Source organism: Trachypithecus francoisi, unplaced genomic scaffold (genome assembly GCF_009764315.1).
Source record: "Trachypithecus francoisi isolate TF-2019V2 unplaced genomic scaffold, Tfra_2.0 Lachesis_group21, whole genome shotgun sequence".
Classification (NCBI taxonomy): domain Eukaryota; kingdom Metazoa; phylum Chordata; class Mammalia; order Primates; family Cercopithecidae; genus Trachypithecus; species Trachypithecus francoisi.
In genome coordinates this window covers 31,689,526-31,713,181 of record NW_022681467.1, presented here as the reverse complement: position 1 = coordinate 31,713,181, position 23,656 = coordinate 31,689,526, and the positions used below count along the sequence as shown (strand labels likewise).

Sequence of the window (23,656 nt, the reverse complement as noted above, 5' to 3'; positions counted from 1 at the left end):
ATGTCTGTAATCTCAGCACTTTGGGAGGCCGGATCACCTGAGGCTGGCAGTTCGAGATAACCTGGCCAACATGGTGAAACCTCATCTCCACCAAAAATACAAAAGGTAGCCTGGTGTGGTGGCGCACGTCTATAATCCCAGCTACTCAGGAGGCTGAAGCAGGAGAATCACTTGAACCTGGGAGGCAGAGGTTGCAGTGAGCTGAGATTGCACCACTGCACTCCAGCCTGGGCAACAGAGCGAGACTCCTTCTCCAACAAAAAAAAAAAGAAAAAGAAAAACAAAACAGTAACCTCAACAACATATGTTTGTGTTTGCACGCATTTAGTAAAAGGTCTGAAAGGATACTCACCAAATTGTTAAGAGAGGTTGGTAAGGCAGAAGTGGGTAGAGGAAAATGAAAGAGATCCCTGGGAACAGGGTGACATAAGAGAGAAAACTTCACTTTTCACTTTATATGCTGTGGAACTACTTTTATCTTTTAAAATATACATATGTAGGCTGGGAGCAGTGGCTCATGTCTGTAATCCCAGCACTTTGGGAAGCCAAGGCGGGTGAATCACCTGAGGTCAGGAGTTCGAGACCAGCCTGGCCAACATGGTGAAACCTCATCTCTACTAAAAATACAAAAATTAGCTGGGTGTGGTGATGCATGCCTGTAATCCCAGCTACTCAAGAGGCTGAAGCAGGAGAATCGCTTGAACCCAGGAGGCAGAGGTTTCAGTGAGCCACTGCACTCCAGCCTGGGTGATAGAGCAAGACTCCATCTCAAAAATAATAAATAAATAAATAAATAAATAAAATATACGGATGTACTTTTTTAAACGTACGAGTTGGCTTTTTTAAAATGTAGGGGAGGGGAGGGACATCAGATGCAACCATTCCTGCCCCCAATCAACAGATCCTCAAAAAAAAGCTTTGAAGCTAAAATCAGGGAAATAGAGAAATGAGCAGGAACCCTCACCCCTGAGTCCAGGCCCTTCCTCTAAATCTATCATATTACATGAGAGAGATTCAAGCTAGACCTGGCAGGCCCTCTCCCCTGCACCATCCATCGTGGGAGGCCTCTGATAGACAGACAGACAGACAGAAAGACAGACAGACACAGCAACCACCCTGGGCTAGCCACGTGCTCCAGGTCCCCTGCTCCACACTTCCTTTTCATTTTTCAGTTTTTCTCCCGGCATCTCAGTGAGCATCAGCCTAGCCTAAAGCCAAGAGCACTGGACAGAAAGCCAGGGACCCTGAGCACCCCACTCAGGCACAGGAGAGCTCTGGGACCCTGAACATCCTCAGTCCCCCACAGAGTGGATAACGGGGGAAAGGCTTTGTATGTGGAGGCGTGTAGTACAAATGAGAGGGTTTGTTAAGAAGGAACTATTAAGAAGGAAGATGAGGAGGAAGGGAAGGCCTGGGTCCCCATCACCTCCTCCCCACACAGAAATGCTTTCCACTCAAGCCACTACTCTGTGCTTTATGGGTATAACTTAAAGCCACAGTTAAATAAAGGCTCTCTGTCACTTACAGGACAATGAGTGCTGACTCCAGGCCAGGATACAAAGCAATGACAGCTGCTCTAGGGGAGCCCACAGCCTTGGAAGGGTCCACATGATACCTGTGTGCTAGGCTCAGGATCTTTTCTGAGCCTGCACTTAAGGATACTGGTCATAATGCCAGATAAGGCCTATAGGCAAGAACTCTTAAAATAACTGCCTGCTTAATTTTGCTTAAAAAGAAAAAGAAGAAAAAAAAGAAACCACAGACTCATCTGTGTGTTTTCTGCTGTGAGATGCAGAATCCACATGACCCCTTGTGGGCCCGGGCAGTGGAAGAGACACTTCCACTCCTCCCTCTCCAATGGCCTCAATCTGATTTCAGTTCATACTCTCGGAACTTTTCCTGGGTCTGAGGTTTCTTGAAATAGCCAGGAAAGCAACCTTAAATAAATATCCCAGTCTTCCTCTGGCTGGGTCTCCAGCAGAGCCCGCTGGCAGCAAATGCCCGGCGTTCCCAGAACCACAGAGGAGAGGAGCTGGATGCCTTTTGAGATAATTTTTGAGATAATTCAATCTACTCCTCTTCCTTTACAGGTGAGACTCTGTGAGCAAAAAGGACGACTGACAGTCATTTCCTCAGAAACCAGATTTCCCTGGTTCCTCCGCCCACTCTCCTCCCTCCCCAGCCTCCAGACTCCCCAGATCCTAACTCTAGGTCTGCCTTCTCTCCACTGTACTTGGCTGCCTCAAGCAAACCCCAACAGAACCCCGCAAAGGAGAAAGTACTCAGGCTCAAGCTGAACACCAAGGACGTGGCAGGAGCCACCTCTGCATTCCATGGCCGGGGCTACTGAGAGAAATGATGGCTCATTCACTCTAGAGAGTTAAAGAAAAAAATGTAAAAAATCATGGAAAAGATTTGAGTATAAAAGCATGATACATAACAGTTTGTACAGATTAACTCTATGTTAATGAATACACATGCACAGATATCGAAAATTCAGCAAAGTATTAACTATAGTTATTTCTGGGTGGCAGGAAGACAGATCATTTTTTCTTCTGTTTAACTGTAGTTTTTGGTTTTGCTACTATACTTGGAGATTCCTTGAATGAGTTTAAGTTAGAGGTCAAAAAAGAAATTTTTCTGATGCACATGGCTTGGTATGGCAGTATGAGAAGGAGATAAAATCTGTTTAAATCTTTTAAAAATTTATAAATCAAAAATAACATCTTTTAAAAAAATATATGATGAAATCTTTATTTCACATATCCAAGGATAAGAGCATGGTTCTCTCACTAGGCCACGGAAAGGGAGCCGAGGGCCTGGCCCTGGCTTCTGACATAGCCTGCCACGTAGGCATGGTTCTGCCCAGGCCCAGGTGAGCACAGACTGATGGAGCTTGCTGTGCGGCTAGGCCAGGCCAGGCACCGTAGTGGCCCCTAGAGGGAAGCACGTGCTGGTCCCCGAGGAGCTGGCTGCAACGTGGGAGGAGGATGCTCACCCAGGAAATTGCTAAACACTTAGGCAGGAGGTGATTTAGATTTGCCATTTATGTTTCAGCCTCTCAGCAGAGTCTGGGGACCTGGTGATCTGGACTGTAGCCTGGAGTTCCCAAAGGAAGTTTCTAGGGTAGGTGGGGGGTGAAGGTGGAATTAGGTGTTGAAAAAAGGGAGCTATTTATTTATTTATTTATTTATCTATTTTGAGACGGAGTCTCCCTCTGTCGCCCAGGCTGGAGTGCAGTGGCTGGATCTCAGCTCACTGCAAGCTTCGCCTCCCGGGTTTACGCCATTCTCCTGCCTCAGCCTCCCGAGTAGCTGGGACTACAGGTGCCGCCACCTCGCCTGGCTAGTTTTTTGTATTTTTTAGTAGAGACGGGGTTTCACCGTGTTAGCCAGGATGGTCTCAATCTCCTGACTTTGTGATCTGCCCGTCTCGGCCTCCCAAAGTGCTGGGATTACAGGCTTGAGCCATTGCGCCCGGCCAAGGGAGCCATTTAGACAGAAGATGCAGAGAGAGCATTTGAGCTGAGTCACCATGTGGGCAAATGTCCAGAGATGGAAAGAAGGGGGCTGGCAGGGGATGGAGAGGAGACCTTGACGTTCTGGCACTTCAGAGTGAGAAGCCTATAAAGGTGAGCACCAAACAGCCTGGAGGGAGGGACTGGTTGGAGCTTGGGAGGAGTGACGGGGCTGGGAGGGTACAGGCAGCCTTGCGAGAGTCGAAGCATCTCCGTGCAGGAGAAGGACAGGGCTCCCATCGCTAAGCGCTGCTGCCAGCCAGGCCCAGGGCTAGAGACTTCACACGGTCATTCATGGACCTCTTGAATGGAGGTAGAGCAGGTGGCCCTGTGACTCAGTGGTTCACAGCACAGGCTTTGGAGTCAGGCACACCCAGATCCAAAGCCTAGTGCCAATGCCTGCTCACTCTGTGACCTTGGACAAGTGACTTCACTTTTCTGAGCCTGAGTTGCCACTGTTTTTTTGTTTTGTTTTTTTGAGACAGAGTCTTGCTCTGTCACCCAGGCTAGAGTGTAGCAATCTCAGCTTACTGCAACCTGCGCCTCCTGGATTCAAGTGATTTCGCCTGCCTCAGCCTCCCTAGTAACTGGGATTACAGGTGCCCACAGCCGGCTAGTTTTTGTATTTTTAGTAGAGACGGGGTTTCACCATCTTGGCCAGGCTGGTCTCGAACTCCTGACCTTGTGATCCACTCGCCTTGGTCTCCCAAAGTGCTAGGATTGCAGGCATGAGCCACCATGCCTGGCTCTGAGTTGCCTGTTTTATAAAACTGAGATACTCCTCCCTCCCTCTCAGGATGGTGAAGGAGATTTAGGAAAATAACACAGAGAAAGCTCTTAGCGGCCAGGTGTGGTGGCTAACGCCTGTAATCCCAGCACTTTGGGAGGCCGAGGCGGGCAGATCACAAGGTCAGGAGATGGAGACCATCCTGGCCAACATGGTGAAACCCTGTCTCTACCAAAAAATACAAAAATTAGCTGGGTGTGGTGGCATGTGTCTGTAGCCCCAGCTACTTGGGAGGCTGAGGCAGGAGAATGGCTTGAACCAGGGAGTCAGAGGTTGCAGTGAGCCGAGATCGCACCACTGCTCCAGCCTGGCAACAGAGCAAGACTCCACCTAAAAAAAAAAAAAAAAAAGCACTTAGCATGGTATACACCCAATAAAACAAGCCTGAGACATAGGGTCTATAATTACCAGCAGTAATGGGAAGCTGCAGTGAGGAGGGGCCTGAGAACGGGAGTTCAGAAGTGTCCACCCACAACAAATGGAGACATGGAGAAAGAGATGTTTCTAAGAGACAGCCAGCAGGACCAGACTGATGACACTAACATATGAAAGGCCTAATGCACAGGATTAGAAAAGAGAAAGGTCAGCCAGAGAAATAAATGCTGACAGTGCCCGTACTTGCCCTGTCTGGGGGAAAAGAACCCAGTGAGGCCAGGGATGCTTGCCTGGGCTGGGGCTGGCACAGCAGACTGTCAGCATCTGATGCTCTTCAACATCCTAACCACCCTCTGGCTCCTCTAGCTCACCTTCCAGGGGCACTCAGCAGCCTTCTCAGCTGTGGATCTTTATCCGGGTGGCCTGGAGGGAGAGGGTGTCCTAGCCCAGATGAGGCAATATCCACTCAGCCCGGCAGTGAAACCACTCCTTAAAAATGAATCAACTGGTATCTGGTTTATACATCAGGCCCTCTAACCAGGGTTAGCATGAGTCAGCATCTCTGAGTCCAGTAACTTGGATTTGCTCTTTTTCTCCATCACCATTGCAACTGCCTAAATCTAAGCCACTATCAGCTTGTTCCAGGAGAGCTGCCCCAGCCTGCCCCATGGTCTCCCTGTGACCACTCGGGTCCTCCTAGAGTTTATTATCCACAAAGCAGCCATAAGAATCTTTCCAAAACTCTCAGTGGACACCCTCTTTTTTAATTTATTATTATTGTTATTATTATTATTTTTAGAGATGGTGTCTCACTCTGTGGCCCAGGCTGGAATGCAGTGGCATGATTTCAGCTCACTGTAACCTCCACCTCCTGGATTCAAGCAAATCTCCTGCCTCAGCCTCCCGTGAAGCTGGGACTATAGGCACCTGCCACCACGCCCAGCTAATTTTTGTATTTTTAGTAGAGATGAGGTTTCACCATGTTGCCCAGGGTGGTCTTGAACTCCTGAGCTCAGGCCCGCCTCGGCCTCCCAAAATGCTGGAATTACAGGCGTGACCCACTGCGCCCAGCCAGATGCCCTCTTTAAAACCCCCGAGGGCCTCCCATTAAAATAAAACACAAACTCCTTTTCAAAGCTACAGACCTCTGTATATGACTGTCGCCCATCTTTTCAGCATCAGCTCCCACCACTACTGGTCCCCTACTGCCTCCCCACACCGCCACCATCACCATGAGCCTGTCACATTGGCTTTCCGTCTGTTCTTCGGCTGTGCCAGGCTTTGGGGCTTTGTCCTTAATGACTGTAATATTCCCTCTGCATGGACAGCTTGGCAGCTCCCACCTTCAGATTGTGAATCTGTGTGCCCCTTGACCACCCTGTCTAATTTATTTAGGTCCTTTCCCCTGTTTTTTGGTTACAGCATGCTAGATTGTTTTGTTTTTGTTTCATTTTGCCATGTTAACCATTGTCAAGGGTAACAATTCAGAGGCATTAATTACATTCACAATGTTGTACAAAAATCACCACTATCTATTTCCAAAAATTCTTATCACCCCAAACAGAAACTTCAAATTCATTAAGCAAGCATGCTGGGTTGAGTGGTTGGTTTTCTTTCTCTTTTTCTTTTTTTTTGGAGACAATCTCGTTCTCTTGTCCAGACTGGAGTGCAGTGGCATGATCTCGACTCACTGCAACCTCTGACTCCCAGGTTCAAGCAATTCTCCTGCCTCAGCCTCCCCAGTAGCTAGGATTACCGGTGCACACAGCCTTGCCCAGCTAATTATTTTGTATTTTAGTAGAGATTGGGTTTCACTGTGTTGACCAGGATGGTCTCGAATTCCTGAGCTCAGCCAATCCGCTTGGCTTGGCCTCCCGAAGTGCTAGGATTACAGGCATGAGCCACCACGCCCAGCTGGGTGGTTGGTTTTCATAGTAATTATCACAAACTGATCTTCTATCATTGATTGATTTACTTATTTGTTTTTATCCCTCCTTTAAAATAAACTCCATAAAGATAAGAATTTTTGCCGGGCGCGGTGGCTCAAGCCTGTAATCCCAGCACTTTGGGAGGCTGAGACGGGCGATCACGAGGTCAGGAGATCGAGACCATCCTGGCTAACACGGTGAAACCCCGTCTCTACTAAAAAATACAAAAAACTAGCCGGGCGAGTGGCGGCTGTAGTCCCAGCTACTCGGGAGGCTGAGGCAGGAGAATGGCGTAAACCGGGAGGCGGAGCTTGCAGTGAGCTGTGATCCGGCCACTGCACTCCAGCCTGGGTGGCAGAGCGAGACTCCGTCTCAAAAAAAAAAAAAAAAAAAAGATAAGAATTTTGTCTCATTAGCCATTGTTCCCAGGGCTCAGCGCAGTTCCTGATAAATAACAACAACGTTATCATTTGTAGTCTGCTATTTGCTAGGCACTAATCTGAGTACTTTACATCAATGAACTCACTTCATCTTCACAATAACCTATAATGAGTAATAAGTACTCTTATTATCCCTGTTTTACAAAAGAAGAAACCGAAGCAGAGAAGTTAAGGAACTTGCCCCAGGTCACACAGCTAGTAAACGGCAGTGCCAGAATTCACATTCAGCAGATCTGGCATCAGATGGAGGGGTAGATGGATAAATGGTTGAACACATGGATGACTGATGGATAGAACACAAAGAGACAACCTCTAGTCTACCCAACTGAGGATAGAGACCCGGGCTGCATTCACCTTGTGAGCCTTTGTGGCTACCAGCCAGCCTCCTCTCCTGATGATTTAGTTTATCTCAACACCTGATGTTTCCATCCAAAGTCCTGATACTATTCTCATTATTTTACTAATGAGGATGCACACGCTCAAAGAGGCAAATGGATTTGTCCAAGGTCATAAGGCTGTGCCAGGTATCTCTGATTCCAGAGTTCTTCCCACTATATGGCATTCCAGCAACCTCAGGGGGCTCAAGCTGTACTGACTTCTCCCAGGGTTGGGGCTGGCTAAAGAAAGACTTCCCAAGATTGAAAATGAAACATACTGGGAAGAGCTGAACTCAGAATCAGGACCATTGCTGCTTCAGTGCTTCCACTTCCGATCTGATCAGCTTTGGGCAGGTCACTTCCTCTTTCTTTTTTTCCTTTTTGAGATGGAATCTCACTCTGTCGCCGAGGCTAGAATGCAGTGACACAGTCTTGGCTCACTGCAACCTCTGCCTCCCTGGTTCAAGCGATTCTCCTGCCTCAGCCTCCCAAGTAGCTAAGATTACAGGTGCATGCCACCACACACCCAGCTAATTTTTGTATTTTTAGTAGAGACGGGGTTTCACCATGTTGGCCAAGCTGGTCTTGAACTCCTGATCTCAGGTGATCCACCCGCCTTGGCCTCCCAAAGTGCTGGGATTACAGGCGTGAGCCACCACACCTGGCCACTTCCTCTTTCTGAGCATCAGTTTCCTCATATGTCAAACGGGGATGAGAGACCCTGTCCTCCACATCAGAGGAAGGCCATGGAGATCAAGGCTATTACAGAGAATGGAAGGGCTTTGAGATACAAAAGTTAATAATGTCCTGGGCCAGGCATGGTGGTATGCATAAGCACAGCAGTGAAACAACATGAGAACACACACAGCCACGTGTATGGCGCAAACAAAGCTGTCTCTTCTAAACCCTGCACACTGATGATACCAAAGACTGTTGCCCAGGTGTTCTTGGGAATTCTGAACCAGGTGAGAGAGGAAATGGGGAGGCAGGGGAAGGGAGGAGACACCAAAACACCAAGAGACTGCCAGGCAGAAAAAAGTCTTTTGTTTTGAATGATGTTTTTAATAATCAGTTACTAAGACAACTCTTTCTTTCCGGGAAGTCAGGGGACACGTCTCTTCCATCTCCCTACAACCACGCCGCCTGGGTTGTTAGTCTCCATTTGCACACCCAGATCCATGGCCTGCTTGAAGAAGCAGGAGGCTGGCCCATTGGACTGTCCCTTGAGCTCCCTTGTCTCCTGGCTTCTGGTTCCATTTGGCCAATAGAAGGCACTGGCAGGGGCCGGGCACAGTGGCTCATGCCTGTAATCCCAGCACTTTGGGAGGCCAAGGTGGGCAATGACTTAGGGTCAGGAGTTTGAGACCAGCCTGGCCAACAAGATGAAACCCTGTCTCTACCAAAAATACAAAAATTAACTGGGTGTGGTGGCAGGTGCCTGTAGTTCCAGCTACCAGGGAGGCTGAGGCAGACCTGGGAGGTGGAGGTTGCAGTGAGCAGAGATGATGCTACTGCACTCCAGCCTGGATGACAGAGAGAGACTCTGTCTTAAAGAAAAAATAAAGAAGAAGGTGTTGGCAGGAAGTCAGAAGGTGGAAGGAGAAAGATCCTGGGTGTATCTTCCCCAATTTCTCTCTCTGTGGTCCCGGCAGTGGCTGAGCCCCTCTGCGACAGCTCCCTGCCCCCCTCTACCGGTCACCGAACTCAGGTAACACCGCTCCCTCCTGCTTATTCAGGCCGAGAGCTGGTAACGCCTTCTGTCCCTGTTAGTTTGTGGGTGCCTCAGCATCCCATGTGGGTTCCCCTCACCCTGCTCACACCTTTATTAACATCTCCTCAGGGGAAGCATCTGAGTGGAATTCTGTTTCCTGTCAGAATCAGACTGATCCACCACCTGATGCTCATTTAGGATGAGGGGAGCCTGAGAACAGGCAGAATAGGCTAAGAAGTCAAGGAAGGCAATGGAACCGTAAGCAAGTCCCTTAATCTCTTTGTGCCTCAGTTTGTTCATCTGTAAAGTCATGATTATAATCTTGCATACCTCACAGGCTTACTATGAAAATGAGATCAGATCATGCCTATAAAACACTAGACACGTACCAGAATATTAGAAATATTTGCTCCAAAAATATTAGATACTCTCCAGTTAAGTCCAAAGACTAAAATGTTAATAATAGCCTTCCCTTGGAGAAGGAAATATGGGCCTTTTCGTCTGTGTTTTTCAATTTTCTACTATAAGCATGTATTACTTTTGGAGTCAGAAAAGAAAAAAGAAGAATTACAAGAAAAAAAAAAAAGAAAGAGTGCCTATCAGGGCTTATTATTTCTCTCACTTGCTGGAGATGATGTGACTTCCCAAGGGGATTTCCCCAGTATGGAACACTCACTTTCTTGAGTGATAATGTCTACATGGACATGAATGAAAGGATGGAGGGTACAGGCTGAGAGAGCTGTCTCTGAGACCTCAGGCCACCTTCACAGCCAGACCAGAAGGATCAAAAACAGAGCTGGGTCTGTAGTCATGCTGTCTGGTGCTCGGGTTTGTACATGGCAGTGGGGAGATGGCAATTTGTCAGAGGCTTGCAGTACCCACAGACACCACTTTAAACCAAACAATGTGAAGAGGCCACCACCCATCAGCCTTGGCTTCTTGCCCAAAAGCTTCACGGGCCACCGGGGAGCCTCAGGCTGATGTGCAGTGGTGAGCTGGGGACCACGTGACAGCACAGAACTGCAGAGTAACAGCATCAAAACGGAGAAATGCATCCCACCTGGCCCATCCTGATGATGATGCAGAAGGCAGAGCGAGACCTCCCACTAGCAGGGTATCCTCTGAGAGCCGGGCAACGTGCTGGCTGTCTTCTGGGCTTTATCTCATTTGAGCTGCATAAGGGCCACACGGAGTAGGTGAGCTTGTTTCCCAGGCAGCTTAGCAGCCAAGGCCACATGGCTAGTCAGTTCCAAGGAGAGCCAGGACTAGGACTCAAGTTTGCTGGCTCACAGTCCAGTGCTCTCCCCACTCAATGCTGCTACATCCCACGACCTCCAACTTGCTGTAGACCATACAACCAAAGCTACTGTTCCTCTGGATGTAGAAATAATAACGGCAGTATCAATCCCCCCCACATGCAGGGCACTTTACAATTTAAAGGATCTTTTTATAACCATTTCGCTTGGACCTCACCAATTAGTCATCGTTGAGAGTGGTCAGGAAACAGTAGTTACGGACATGGGCTTAGGAGCCAGAGCTGGAATCCTGATGCCACAGGCTTGGTGACCTCGGGCAGGTTACTTAACCTCTATTGAAAAGACTATCTCCTGCACCTCCAAGGTATATAGTGAGAATTAAACGAGATAGGCAGGGTGTGGTGGCCTGTAATCTCAGCACTTTGGAAGGCCAAGGTGGGAGGATTGCTTGAGCCCAGGAGTTTGAGAGCAGTCTGGGCAACACAGCGAGACACTGTCTTTACCCTGTGCCCCCACAAATTAGCCAGGTGGGGTGCACCTGTAGTCCCAGCTACTCAAGAGGCTGAGGCAGGAGGATCACTAGAACCTGGGAGTTTGAGGTCACAGTGAGCTGTGACTATGCCACTGCACTCCAGCCTGGGTGACAGAGTGAGACGCTGTCACGCTTTAAAAAAACAAGAATAATGGCCGGGTGTGGTGGTTCACGCCTGTAATCCCAGCACTTTGGGAGTCTGAGGCAGGCAGATCACCTGAGGTCAGCAGTTCGAGACCAGCCTGGCCAACACAGTGAAACCCTGTCTCTACTAAAAATACAAAAATTAGCCAGACAGGTGGCACGTGCCTGTAATTCCAGCTACTTGGGAGGCCGAGGCAGGAGAATTGCTTCAACCAGGGAGGTGGAGGTTGCAGTGAGCTGAGATCCTGCCACTGTACTCCAGCCTGGGCAACAGAGTGAGATTCCATCTAAAAAAAATAATAAATAAATAAATAATAATAATAATAGTAAAAGAAAGAAAAGAAAAAATAGATAAAGCACATGAAGCTTGCTCTAGCACAGTATTTGACATATAGTAGATACTCAGTGGCAGCAAAGGCTCAGATCACCACCAGACAGATGGACAAACTGAGGTACAGAGAAGGTAAAAAGCTTGTCCAAGGACAGTCTGGGTATGGGCAGCAGCATAGTCCAAGCAGCAGCTTATAGCATCCTAAAAGAATGTGAACATTTCCTAGGAGAGCTCCATACTGGGTGGGTGAAAGAAAGGGTCTCCCTGTGACATCACCACCTTTTAAGGGTGACAGAGAGATGGCCTCCTCCAAGACCAGTCCCCTCAGGTTCCAGTGAGGAGAGGAGGGAACAGGAGAAGGGAGAAGCAGCAGACCTCTGAGAGCAACTATCACGGTCTCATGGTTTCTGACTCTTTCTCTCACTTGATTTTCATTGTCTAAACACTGTTAGAATTCAGTTAGTGTTACTTAGAATACTGTAAAATTGGAAACAACTTCAAATGTCAATCAACAGGGGGGCTGGCCAAATTAGCTAGGGTTTATCCATTAAAACTTAATTATGAAAGTATAACATACGTATTGCAAAAATTTTTGGGATAGATTTTATATCTACTGACATGAAAAGATGTCAATGTGTAGTTACATGAAAAATGCAAGTTGTAAAACAATAATGCAATGTATGATCCCATTCTGGTTTGTATGTTTATGTTGGTATAGAAAATATCCTGGAAGGATACACAACATGCTGTTATTAGCTATGACTGAAGAGTAGGATTTGTTTGGGAATCTACGGGGAGAATACACTTTTTTTTTTTTTTTTTTTGTGACGGAGTCTCGCTCTGTCACCCAAGCTGGAGTGCAATGGCGCAATCTCAGCTCACTGCACCGCAACCTCCACCTTCCAGGTTCAAGAGATTCTCTTGCCTCAGCCTCCTGAGTAGCTGGGATTACAGGTGCCAGCCACCATGCCTGGCTAATTTTTTGTATTTTTAGTAGAAACGGGGTTTCACCCTGTTGGCCAGGCTGGTCTCGAACTCCTGACCTCAGGTGATCCACCCACCTCAGCCTCCCAGAGTGCTGGGATTATAGGTGTGAACCTATAATCGTGCCCGGTCTACACTTCTGAATTATTGGATTTTTCAGAAATTGTTTTTGTAATTAAAACTAAAGAAAAATAAATAGTAAAGAAAGATTTGTTTTTCTGTTTTATTTACTTCCCATATGCTTGCTGGAACTCCATTTTCCGCCTGTTTTCTTCCAATCCGTATCTATGTTCACACCCAATTTTATACCACTGTAATATGAATACTGATAATCTTAGGAGTCTTCTTTCCTATTTAACATTAATTGTATCAGACCATGAATGACATCACATCATGACATCATCATCATCTCCACTAACGTTCATGGATACTTCACTATGTGCTAGTTACCATGCCAAGATTTTTACATGCCTTAATTTATTTCATCTTGATGACAACCTTAAAACCAGGTACTTGAACTATCCACATTACAGCTGGGTAAATTGGGGCTTTGAAAGATTAATTAACTTGCCAATGCCTCACAGCTAGTAAAAACAGAAAGAAGACTGAAGCCCTGTTCTATGCAAGTGCCAAGTCCTCACTGGGAACCTCTCTGTCCTACTCCCCTCGAAGACAGTGAGTGGTGAGTGAGAAGAATGTGGCAAGCAGGGAATAGCAAGAATATGGCAGGCACTATGTCTTTCAACTTGAGTGACCTTGATCAAGTCACTTCCCCTCTTGATTAGTTCACTCATTCTTTCATCGGACAAGTATTTGCAAACCACTGAGCAACACACTGTGACAAAACAATGAATAAAATGTGAACTCTGCCTTCAAGGAGACAGACTGGAGTCTAGCATCATTCTCTTCAAACACAGAAAGGATCTAGCCCCGGCCCCACTTCTGTCGCAGGGCAGTCATAAGCACAAAATAATCAAGGATGCAAAAGAGCTTTGCAATTGCACAGCTCCATCCACTGCAAGCAGTTTTTCTGTGGGTGTTCACCACTGCATATTATTTTATCCAGTGGATGTTCCAAAGCTTACCCAATCATCTTCCTATTGTTGGACACTTAGTCCCAATTTACTGCTATTATAGAGGAAGCTCTGATGGGGATTTATTCAAAAGAAATAATTCAAAGGAAAAACAAGCCAGAGGCGCAAAAAAGATGCTGTCCAATCTTCCAAATGACTAAATGGAGACTAGCCCTTCTCAAACTCACCAGGCCTCAAACGGAATTCCTGACCCTGTGGCCTTACCCACTCCAAGCTCCTCCTTCTCCAACCTGGCGAGCCACCCACTACCGGAGGGACACCTTAGTGAGTGTCAATCTTGCTCCCTCCCCAGCCCTCCGAGTCCCCATAGTTAAGGTTTCTCCTATGAGGTCATGTCCTCTCCTGTGGATCATACGTTTGCCAAAGGGACCTTCCCAAAACACAGTTCTGTCATGCTCCTCAGCAGACTAAAATCCTGCAAAGGTTCCTAGAGCATCCTGGCTCATGTCAAGTCGAAACACCTTGGCCTGACATTTAAGAGAGACAGAAGGGGGAGAGAAGTAATGTTTACTGAGTTCCTGCAATGTGTTAGCATTATACTAGGTGCTTTATGTAACAACCACAACATGGTCCCTATGAGACAAGCATGTTTATCTACATTTTACAAATGAGGAAACTGAGGTTCGGGCCAGCTGAGTGATGTGCCCAAGGCCACATGGCTAATACAATGCAGTGCTGTGACTAGAGCCTACGTCTGGAGGATTCCAGAGCTCCATCAAAAACCCAAACACAAGCTGACTTTCTGAGTCACCTTCCAGCTCACACTCCGCCACACACACTATCTGTTCCACGCACACCAGACCACCCACTCTGCTTCAAAGGCATTACTATTTCCTTCCCCTCTGACCTGGGGAAGTGGGTGCCCTTCCCCCTTCAACCATCGAAATCCGACTTGGCCTTCAGTGCCCAGCTCAAAGGTCCCCGTCTTCTTGAAGCCTTCCCTGAGCACCAAAATAGGAATCCATGCTGAGCCTATGCAATAGTACACTCTTTACTTTTAGTGTGTCATGTCTGCATCTCTCCCAGCTAGACTGGGAGGTCTTTGAGGAGAGGGATGCATCTGACTGAGTGACTATTTCACCTTGAACAAAACGGAGTATGGCCTCTGAGAAACTATAGGCTGCCTTGCATGGCCTTCAGGAACATGGCTCTGACCCATATTGCCTAGGTTTGAATTCTGACTCCCCCACAACCTAATTGTTTGACCTTGAACAACTGTCTAAGCCACAGCTCCCTCAATCTGTAAAATGGGAAGAATAATAACTCCTATACCTCATCTACATCTCACAGGGCTTTGTGAAGAATGTGAGTTGTACATGGAAGCCGTTAAAACTGGGCCTGGCACGTAATAAATGCTCAATAAATGTTAGCTGTTACTATTCTGATCCACAAGCCTCCAGCCCACAAAGGAAGCAGTGCCAGCCTGCTCCACCCCCACCCATCCACCCAGGTTCAGCTCCCTGCCCACAGGGCCTCCTCAGCCCAGTCCCCACTGGGGCCTCAGGATGTGTCCAGGGCCAGCCCATCTTCCCTAAAAGCCAATGGGAGCAGGGAGTCTGGTGTTTCCCCACTTCTGGGGGATGCTGGCCAGAAAGCAGAAGGCCAAGGCTGATCCTTCTCTGAGAGCTCTTAGTCAGTACCTACCTACCCCTACCCCTTAGGACCATAGTAATATTCAGTCCACAAAGCCCCCCCCGCCTCGCCAGAGATACATACACAAACACACCTCACACACCTCTCCACCTGGACCGGCCCTGGCCTACCAATGAATTGCCAGGCTCCGCTGGACACCAATCTGGTACTTCCAGACATCGCCCCCAGTAAATGTCATGGTAGAAAGAAGGGCTCTAGACTCAGACCACCCACACTTTCCAGCTGTGTAACTTTAGGCCGGTGACATAACCTCTCTGAGCCTCAGTTTCTCCTCTGTAAAAAGTGGATAATTAATCGTACCTATCTGATAGGGTTACTGTGAAATGACTCAAAGCACTTCTTGCAGTACATGGTATACAGTAAGTGTTCAATAAATACCATCATTTTGATTGTGTAATCATTGGTATTTATCTCCAGGCAGAGATGGTCATCCCCACCTTTTTCCGCTTTGAGATGGAGTCTCGCTTTGTCTCCAGGCTGGAGTGCAATGGCACGATCTCGGCTCACTGCAACCTCCGCCTCCTGCATTCAAGTGATTCTCCTGCCTCGGCCTACCGATTAGCTGGGACTACAGGTGCGCGCCACCATGCCCAGCTAATTTTTGTATTTTTAGTAGAGACGGGGTTTCACCATGTTGGCCAGGATGGTCTTGATCTCTTAAACTTGTGATCCGCCCGCCTCAGCCTCCCAAAGTGCTGGGATTACAGGCGTGCACCACCGCGCCCAGCCAAGATGATCATCCCCTTTTAACAAACAAATGGAACAGAGAAGCCCAGAAAGGGGCCCTTAGGGAAGTCCCTGAAGGGGCTAAAGAGCACTTCCCACCACAGCCTGAAGTCAGAAAACTCTCTCTGTTGCCCCCTGGAGGCTCAGGCCAGAACATCCCTAGGCACCTGGCATCCTCTCAGCTCTATGCACTTCCAAGAGGGTCCAGGGCCACTGGCGGCCCTTTCTCTCAGCCCTGGCCTCTCCTGCTCACCTACTGAGGGCAAGGGCTGGGAGGCCAACATAACGCCCCTCCTAAGGGATCAGGTAGCCTCAGGCTCCAGGCTACAATGCCTAGCCCCTGGCAGAGGCCTGTCTATAGCACAGCCACCGCAGCAGGGAAGCCGGCATCTGAGCTGCAAGAGCCCCAGAACAAGAGGTGGAAGACCTGGGCACATTAGTGCTGACTCCCCCGCTCAGCTGTTTTGTGACCTTGGCTAAGTCACTCTTACTCTCTAGGCCCCATTTAACCTTTCAATATCGACTGAGTGAGGACTACCTGACCAAGCATTGTTTTCATGCAGGGTTCTATGGAAGAAGCTCTTCAAGAAGCTCACAGGGCTGAGCCCAGGGGGACTGTCACATAGCCCAGGAAGGACTTTAATAGGAACAATGCCCTCTGCACTGATCTCCAGGATTGCCTTGAGGTGCCACTGAAATCCCAGGGACTGTGCTCTGCATGCCACAAATACTGTGCCTGGGTTGCCAGGCAGGCATGACCTCAGGCTGGCCAGGAGAAGCCAGCTCCATCCCTGCACAGAGCTGGCAGAGCCTCCCTGGGCCACGGTGGCTCACAGAGGAGGCTGGCACAGGCTGCCTCTGCCGCAGGCTCCATCTGGAGGAATGGGTGGGCAGGCAGGCACACAGCTGCCTCTATTCTTCACACCCTTGCCCGGGACAGGAGGCACTGAGTCTTCCAGGAGCTGCGGAGGGCACCATCCAGGCCCCAGATCTCGACCTGGCCCAACTGCCACTGATTCTGGAAGGCTCCTAATGCTGGGAGTTGGGGGACGGGGTGGGAATGGAGCCAAGTCGCTGGACCCCGCACAGCCTTGGTGAGGTCCTAAATCTGGCCGTCTCACATTCCCACCTTTGGGTGCAGAGGAGGTGCTATGCGGATCCAGAAGTGAATGTGGGAACACGTGGTGCTCTCTCCCCCACCAATGCATCCTCAGAGCTCCGAGGGAAAAGCAACGACCATGGCTGGCAGCTGAGGGAGAGATCAGCATCCCCAGAACTCCCTCTTGGTCTCTGTCCAGCCTTCAAGGTCTCCATGGACCACTTTGAGCCATATAGTTCTGCCAATCAGTGGCCTCTGCGCCCAGTAAGTAGCCCAGTGGCTGTAGACATTGGCCCCCCCCATGTCTATCCCTGAGACCCCAGCCTCTCAGGCCCTTGGACCTCCCCAAGTATGAAGGTGCCAGACACAAGTGGGACACACAAGCCCTCTCCCTCTGATTAGGGGACAGTCACTGGCGAGGGCAATGCCAGGCCGGAGCCGCAGAAGTCCTAGGGCTAAGATCCCTGCTAGCAGCTCTGAGGTACTTGTAAGGGAGACGAGAGGGGAGGCAAGCCCAGAGCGGGGAAGGGTCCGTGCCCAGAGCGGGGAAGGGTCCCTAACCAGAGTGAGGAGAGATGAGGGCAAGAGCTCGCCAGCACCCCAGGCTCCAGCCAAGAGCTCCTCCTGCAGCGTCCGAAGCAGGAGAAATCCAGAGAGCCCTTGGCCTCCGGAGGCGGCAGCAGGAGTGCTCTCGGAAAAGAGAGTGGGCCAACCGGTGGGAGCCCAGCGCCCACCCACCGCTCATCCTACAGCAGGACCAAACTCCCCCACCCCCCAGCCTCCGGATCCTCTCTCCAGGCCTTGGAGGAGGCTGCAGACCGGTAGGTGGGGAGGAACAGCGAGACCCTCCCCCACACTGGCCAGGGGACCAACAGCCTGAAAACTCAGTTCTCGGCCTCGCCCCCGTTCCTCCCCAGGGCTGGAGGCTGGGCCTCGATGTTGCAAGCCCCTGGCCCCAGAGCCACCTGATCCCCCGTGTGCCTACCTGGGCCCGGGGGTCCCCATGTCGGGCAGGTTGGGCGAGGGGCGGCCCCCTCGGCTCCTCTGGCAGGCAGGCCGCGGGGCGGGGCGGCGCGGGGTCGCGGCGGGCTCTGCGGAGCAGCCTGTTCGGCGACACCCCCGCCCGCTGATGGATGCCGACTGCAGCAGCGGCGGCGGCGGCGGCTCGGCGTGCGCCGGGGGCTGGGCACGGTGCCCACAGCCCCGGGCCTGGCGCCCGACGCGCGGCCAGCCCCCGCCCCCGCCCCGGCCTCGGAGCCCAGCCCAGGGGCGGCCGCCGCTCGCGCCTGCCTCCCAGCTCGCGGCGGCCCTGCCCCTGCCTCCGCCTCCTCTCTGCCTGTCTCCTCTACCACCACCCACCCCGCCCCGCCCTCTCTCTCAGGCTCCCAGGCCACCTCTTCCCGGTCCCTGCCACACGGGCAGTTCCCAGACCACTGCGGGACTGTGCAGCAGCGGGCCCTCTCGAGCACCCCGGCTGCCCCCACCCTGGTCCTAGCCAGCCCCGGGCCTTCTCGCTCTCGCCAAGCCCTCTTGGGGGCTCAGCAGCGAGAGAGGGAGGGGGAGGAGAGAAGAGGGGGATGGATCCCTGACTCAGAAGGGGTGACTCAGCCTCAGTGGGCCTCCCATCCCACCGGAGCCGGATCCCCTCACCACCCCTGCAGCACAGCAACAGGGCAGAACCCGCCTAGGACTCGGCGTCCTCCCCTACCAAGAGGAGGTATTGCCAACTGTCTCCTGGGAATCCTCTGTGCCTCTGAGTGTGTCTAGAGGGTGTCCACATTTGTCCACATGTGCCTTGGTGACGATGACAGTAAGCGTAACAGTGAACCCAGGGACCTATTGGGGATGAGGCCTGTGTACAGGCGCACTTGCTGTACGTGTGTGAGCATAGGCTGAGTGTGCACCTGAGCTCCAGGAAGGGGCAGGGGCTGGCCAAGCGGCTAGTGGCAGAGACCATGGCTCAAAACCAAGCTTAGCCCTGCTCCTCCCCTCCAGGAGCAGTGTTACCCACTCAAAAAACCAGTCCAACCACTGCAGCACCTCCATCTCATATAATCCAAAGGTGGGGACCTCAAGCCACAGAGGGCTCTGGGAGGTAGAGGGCCTGGGTTCCAGTCCAGCTCTGCCACTGGCTCAGCAAGTACCCTCGGGCAAGCTGCTCCATGCTCTGGGCCTCATTTGCAAATGATGAAAGGGCTGGACGTTCCTATCTCTAGGGCCCCTAGTTCTTGGGGAAGCCATAGAGAGAATGGTGGGTAACCGCAGCATGATCTCCAAAGATTTCTGTCCATGGGTCTACTGCAACCCATATGACTGCGACCCACCCCAGTCACCAACCCCACCCCCAGGCATACACAACTATTCATTCATTCTTCACATCATTCCTGAGTACCTACCATGTGCTGGCCATGGTTTTTATCACAGAATCCACTGCTCTGGGAAGCACAGAGGCCCCACGCTGAGAAGCAGTCTCGATGTGAACTGAGCCTTCCATCCTTCCCTGCTGCGATTCCCTCAGTATCAGCCTCACCAGTGGGCTCTCCATCTCTGCTTGTCACACACTATAGAGCCAGGCACTTCCCTCCCCCAACTCCTCCCTCCCAGTGTGCTGTTCCATCATGGTGACCTTCTACCCTGGGTCCTCATATGCACTCTAGCGACTCCAGAGAATGAGGCTATGCTCTCTCCTCAGCACCCTTTAGAGAACTCAAGATACAACTGTGTCCCTTTGTACCATGTCCAAAGCAAGCCTTCTCTTCTCTAACTTAAACCTCCTTCATCAGGTGTCTTTAGATACAGCTTCTGGTGCCTTCACTCCCCCTGCTCACCAGGTTCAGGAGTGGATGAAGAGCAGAGAGCAGAATGAAGCCAGCTCCTCCCAGTCCTACAGAACAGGCCTGCCTTCCAGACAGAAGGTGGGAAGACAGACAAATCTGCCCAGACCGACTGACAGAAGGACCAGTGTCCTGCTTGGCAGTCTTCTATAGAAATCCTGTCCTTTGCCTTTGGACTCCTCATCCCCAGGCCTTTCAAATTCACTTCTTCCCAGGAGCTCCCAAGGGAGTGTCACACATGCCCCTGAGGCTGTGGCCTTGGGCAAGTCACTTTGCCACACAAGGTGCTCTGTTTGAGTTTAGCTCACCACACATTTATTTAAATGAATGAGTGAAAGGACCGATAAAACTCAGGAGTTATACCAGATGAATTTATTGTTTCAGATGCACAGCTGCTAAGAGATTCTTGACTGCCTGCCTTCAAGTATTTTTATTCCAAATAGGCTCGGTCTCCACTGCTGGCTGAGCCTTCCCAATCATGGGCTCCCGTGGGCAGGAGGCTCTGGGCTGCACGGCCAAGGCTTCTCTGTTCCTCTTAGTTCAACTCTCCTTCCCTGGCCCTCTCCCTTCCCTTCCTTCCCCCAGGCTGAAGCCCTCCCCACTCCTCCCCTGGGGCAGGGCCACTTTCCCACCCTCCTCAACCAGATGGAGCCTCTCACTTTCCCAGGAGAATCCAGGCTACACTCCAAAGACCGAGGCAGGATGTTCCCAGACATCATCCTGCATGTATACCCAAAGGGCTCAATTCACTTCAGGTCATTGAGACCACACAGAAAATGAGACTTCAGCTATTTTCATTATTTTGATTATTATTATTATTCACTAACATTTCTATTAGCACTTTCCAGTTTGCAAAATACTTTTGTGTGTCATCTGCACAGTATCTTGTGAAATAATATCATCCCTCATCTTATAAATAGGCAGGCTGAGGCTAAGAGTGGGAGTGACTTGTCCAAGTTACACTTGCACAGTTACACTGGCTCCCTGGACTAGATACTTTCCACTTTACCCAACAATAACCCTTTCCAGAAAAATCAGGCTGGAGGAAGCAGGAGAGACACTTAAGAATACATGGCCCCTATAGGCATCAGTTGCAATTACTACTCGAGTTACCTGACTGTTTTCATTCCCCAGGCAAGGAAACTGAGGCACAGGGACAGGATTCAACCCAGGACCAAGTCTCATGGAGAAAGAAAGGAAGAGGAGCCCATCCAACAAAGGGGCTCCTCAGTTCCCTTAGCTGCAAATTTTGCTTCCAGCCCTAGCTTTACCATTTCTTTTTGTATTACTTAGGCAGGTTATCTGACATCTCTGAGCCTCAATTTTCTCACCTATAAAATGGGAGAATCCCTGCCCCGTGTCTGTCACTGGGCTGCTGTGATGGGAGGTCAGCAGATGCTGGCAGAAGAGAAGGGACAGGACCCTTCATCCCCTCTCTGCTCTGTCTAGGAGACAGGAGAAATTCTTTCCTCTTAAATTTTAACTGGAGGGAACTTAATGGTGCACAAGTCCAGGATACAGGAAAGCCAGAGGAGAACGGAAGTGATTTGCTCCACTGGCTGGGAAAGCAAGGGGCACAGAGTCAGCCACAGCCCCCCAAGGTCACTGCAGGGCAGAGATTCAACCAAACACTTCAGGCAGGGCCCCTCCTATCTTCCTTTTATCTTTCAAAGGAGGCAACCAAGGTCCTCAGCAAAGCAGTGACTTGCCAAGGTCACCCACAGGTAGTGGTCTCCTGACTCCCAGCCACCAGGGCCCTTGACTCCTGGGCAAGCAGGGTGGGGTGGGGAGCACTCCCAGCCCAAGGATTTAATCTTTCATTCAGCAAGCAGTAATGCTCACACCAAGTCAGGCCCTGGACACTGGGGAAGGCGGGAAGAATTGAATACAGCCTCTGCCCTTGAATTCACAATCAATCTAGTGGAGGCACGTACCCGAGCACATCAGAGGGTACTAGAAGATGAATCACCACCATTTTCTGAGCACCTCCTCTGTGCCTGGCACTGGACACACATTCATTTGTTTAACCCTCAAAGCAATTCTCTGACACTGAAATTATTAATCCCCTTCACAGCTGAAGTAACTGAGGCTCAGAAGGGTTAGCAACTTCCCAAAGTTCATGCAGCTAATAAATGGCAGAGCCAGAATATGACTGCCAGGTATATCTGGTGCCAAACTCTGAGCTTCAACCCTTATAAACTCCCTGTTTTTAGATCTGTGCTAACCAATATGGTAGCTACTAGCCACATGTGGCTATGGAGCACTTGAAATGTGGCTTGTGGAAATCAAAATGTACTGTAAATATAAAAATCAGATTTTGAAGATTTCATACCAAAAAGAATGTAATATGTCTCATTAATAATTTTTATATTGAAATACATTATGGCCGGGCATGGCTCACACCTGTAATCCCAGCACTTTGGGAGGCCGAGGTGGGTGGATTACCTGAGGTCAGGAGTTCGAGGCCAACCTGGCCAACATGGTAAAACCCCATCTCTACTAAAAATACAAAAATTAGACAGGCATGGTGGCATGTGCCTATAATCCCAGCTACTCCAGAGGCTGAGGCAGGAGAATAATTGCTTGAACCCAAGAGGCGGAGGTTGTAGTAAGCTGAGATTGCGCTATTGCACTCCAGCCTGGGGGACAAGAGGGAAACTCCATCTCAAAAAAAAACAAAAATCAAGACAAAAAACAAACAAACAAAAACCTTATGAATGTATTGGGTTAAATAAAACAAATCATTTGAATAATTACATATGTTTCTTTTGACTTCTTTTTTTTTGAGGCGGAGTCTCGCTCTGTCGCCCGGACTGGAGTACAGTGGCCAGATCTCAGCTCACTGCAAGCTCCGCCTCCCAGGTTCACGCCATTCTCCTGCCTCAGCCTCCCGAGTAGCTGGGACTACAGGCGCCCGCCACCTTGCCCGGCTAGTTTTTGTATTTTTTAGTAGAGACGGGGTTTCACCGTGTTAGCCAGGATGGTCTCGATCTCCTGACCTCGTGATCCGCCCGTCTCGGCCTCCCAAAGTGCTGGGATTACAGGCTTGAGCCACTGCGCCCGGCCTCTTTTGACTTTTTTTAAAAATGTAGCTACTAGAAAATTTAAAATTGCATGTGGCTTGCACGTGTGGCTCACATTATATTTCTTTTGGTTAGTACAGGTTTAGATACTCTGGGGTCCTAACTTAGCCCATAGGGATCAGAAAAGGCTTCCTGAGGGAGAAGACACCAAGCCAAGCTGGGTTAAAGGTGAGGTCATGGGGAGGAGGGTATTCCAGGACGAGAGCACTGCAGGGCTTCTGGCTCCTGCCCCGGAGGGCAGCTGGGCCCAGCAACAGCCCCAGGCCACTGGGAGCTGGGCCAGAGGGAGGGAGCTACCGAAGCCAAACTTATCAGAGCAGCACGACCCACCAGCCTGGGAAGTGCTGCCTGGCAGGCTGTTTCACTGAGGTTGGCACTCTGCGGAGGGCAGCACAGGGCAGCTGTGTCTAGGTGGAGGAAGTAGGCAGGGTGTGGCAGTGCCCACCTTGCAGGGACCTCCCCGCTTCAGCTGCCCCCTACTTCCTCTTCTCCGTCTCCTCTAAGAAGCCTCTCAAAGCACTGCAGTTCCCAGAGACCTTACCCTTCCTGTAACCTTCTATCCAGTCCAGACGGTGGGAACCACACTCTTCTGCGTTAAGCCTTATTCTAGCGTGGAATGATGAGGATGCCTGTAAACTGCATAGCAGGTCACAGTGTACAAAGCACTTTTCCATATGTGTCTAGTGTAGTGTTGCTGAAGAGCCTAAGGGAAGTGGTCACATCTGGCAAGGGGGCTGGGGCAGGGATGGGGGACATTTATTAGCACAGGAGCTGCATGACCTTGA

General features: G+C 50.2%; 1 protein-coding gene across 21 annotated transcripts in view; it reads right to left on the bottom strand.

Annotated features, from left to right (window-relative positions):
- The window catches only part of EPB41L1 (erythrocyte membrane protein band 4.1 like 1), a 141,417-nt gene that overhangs the window by 61,153 nt on the left and 56,608 nt on the right, over positions 1–23,656 (bottom strand). Inside the window, exon 1 of one of the 21 annotated variants that reach the window (XM_033186286.1) lies at positions 17,940–18,206. The exons of 18 other annotated variants lie outside the window; for them this stretch is intronic. The gene's annotated coding sequence lies outside the window, so the exon portion shown is untranslated. Of the gene's footprint in view, positions 1–10,195; positions 10,779–17,939; positions 18,207–23,656 lie in introns of those variants that run through there. 2 more of the 21 variants (XM_033186294.1, XM_033186287.1) reach the window with 2 other exon arrangements.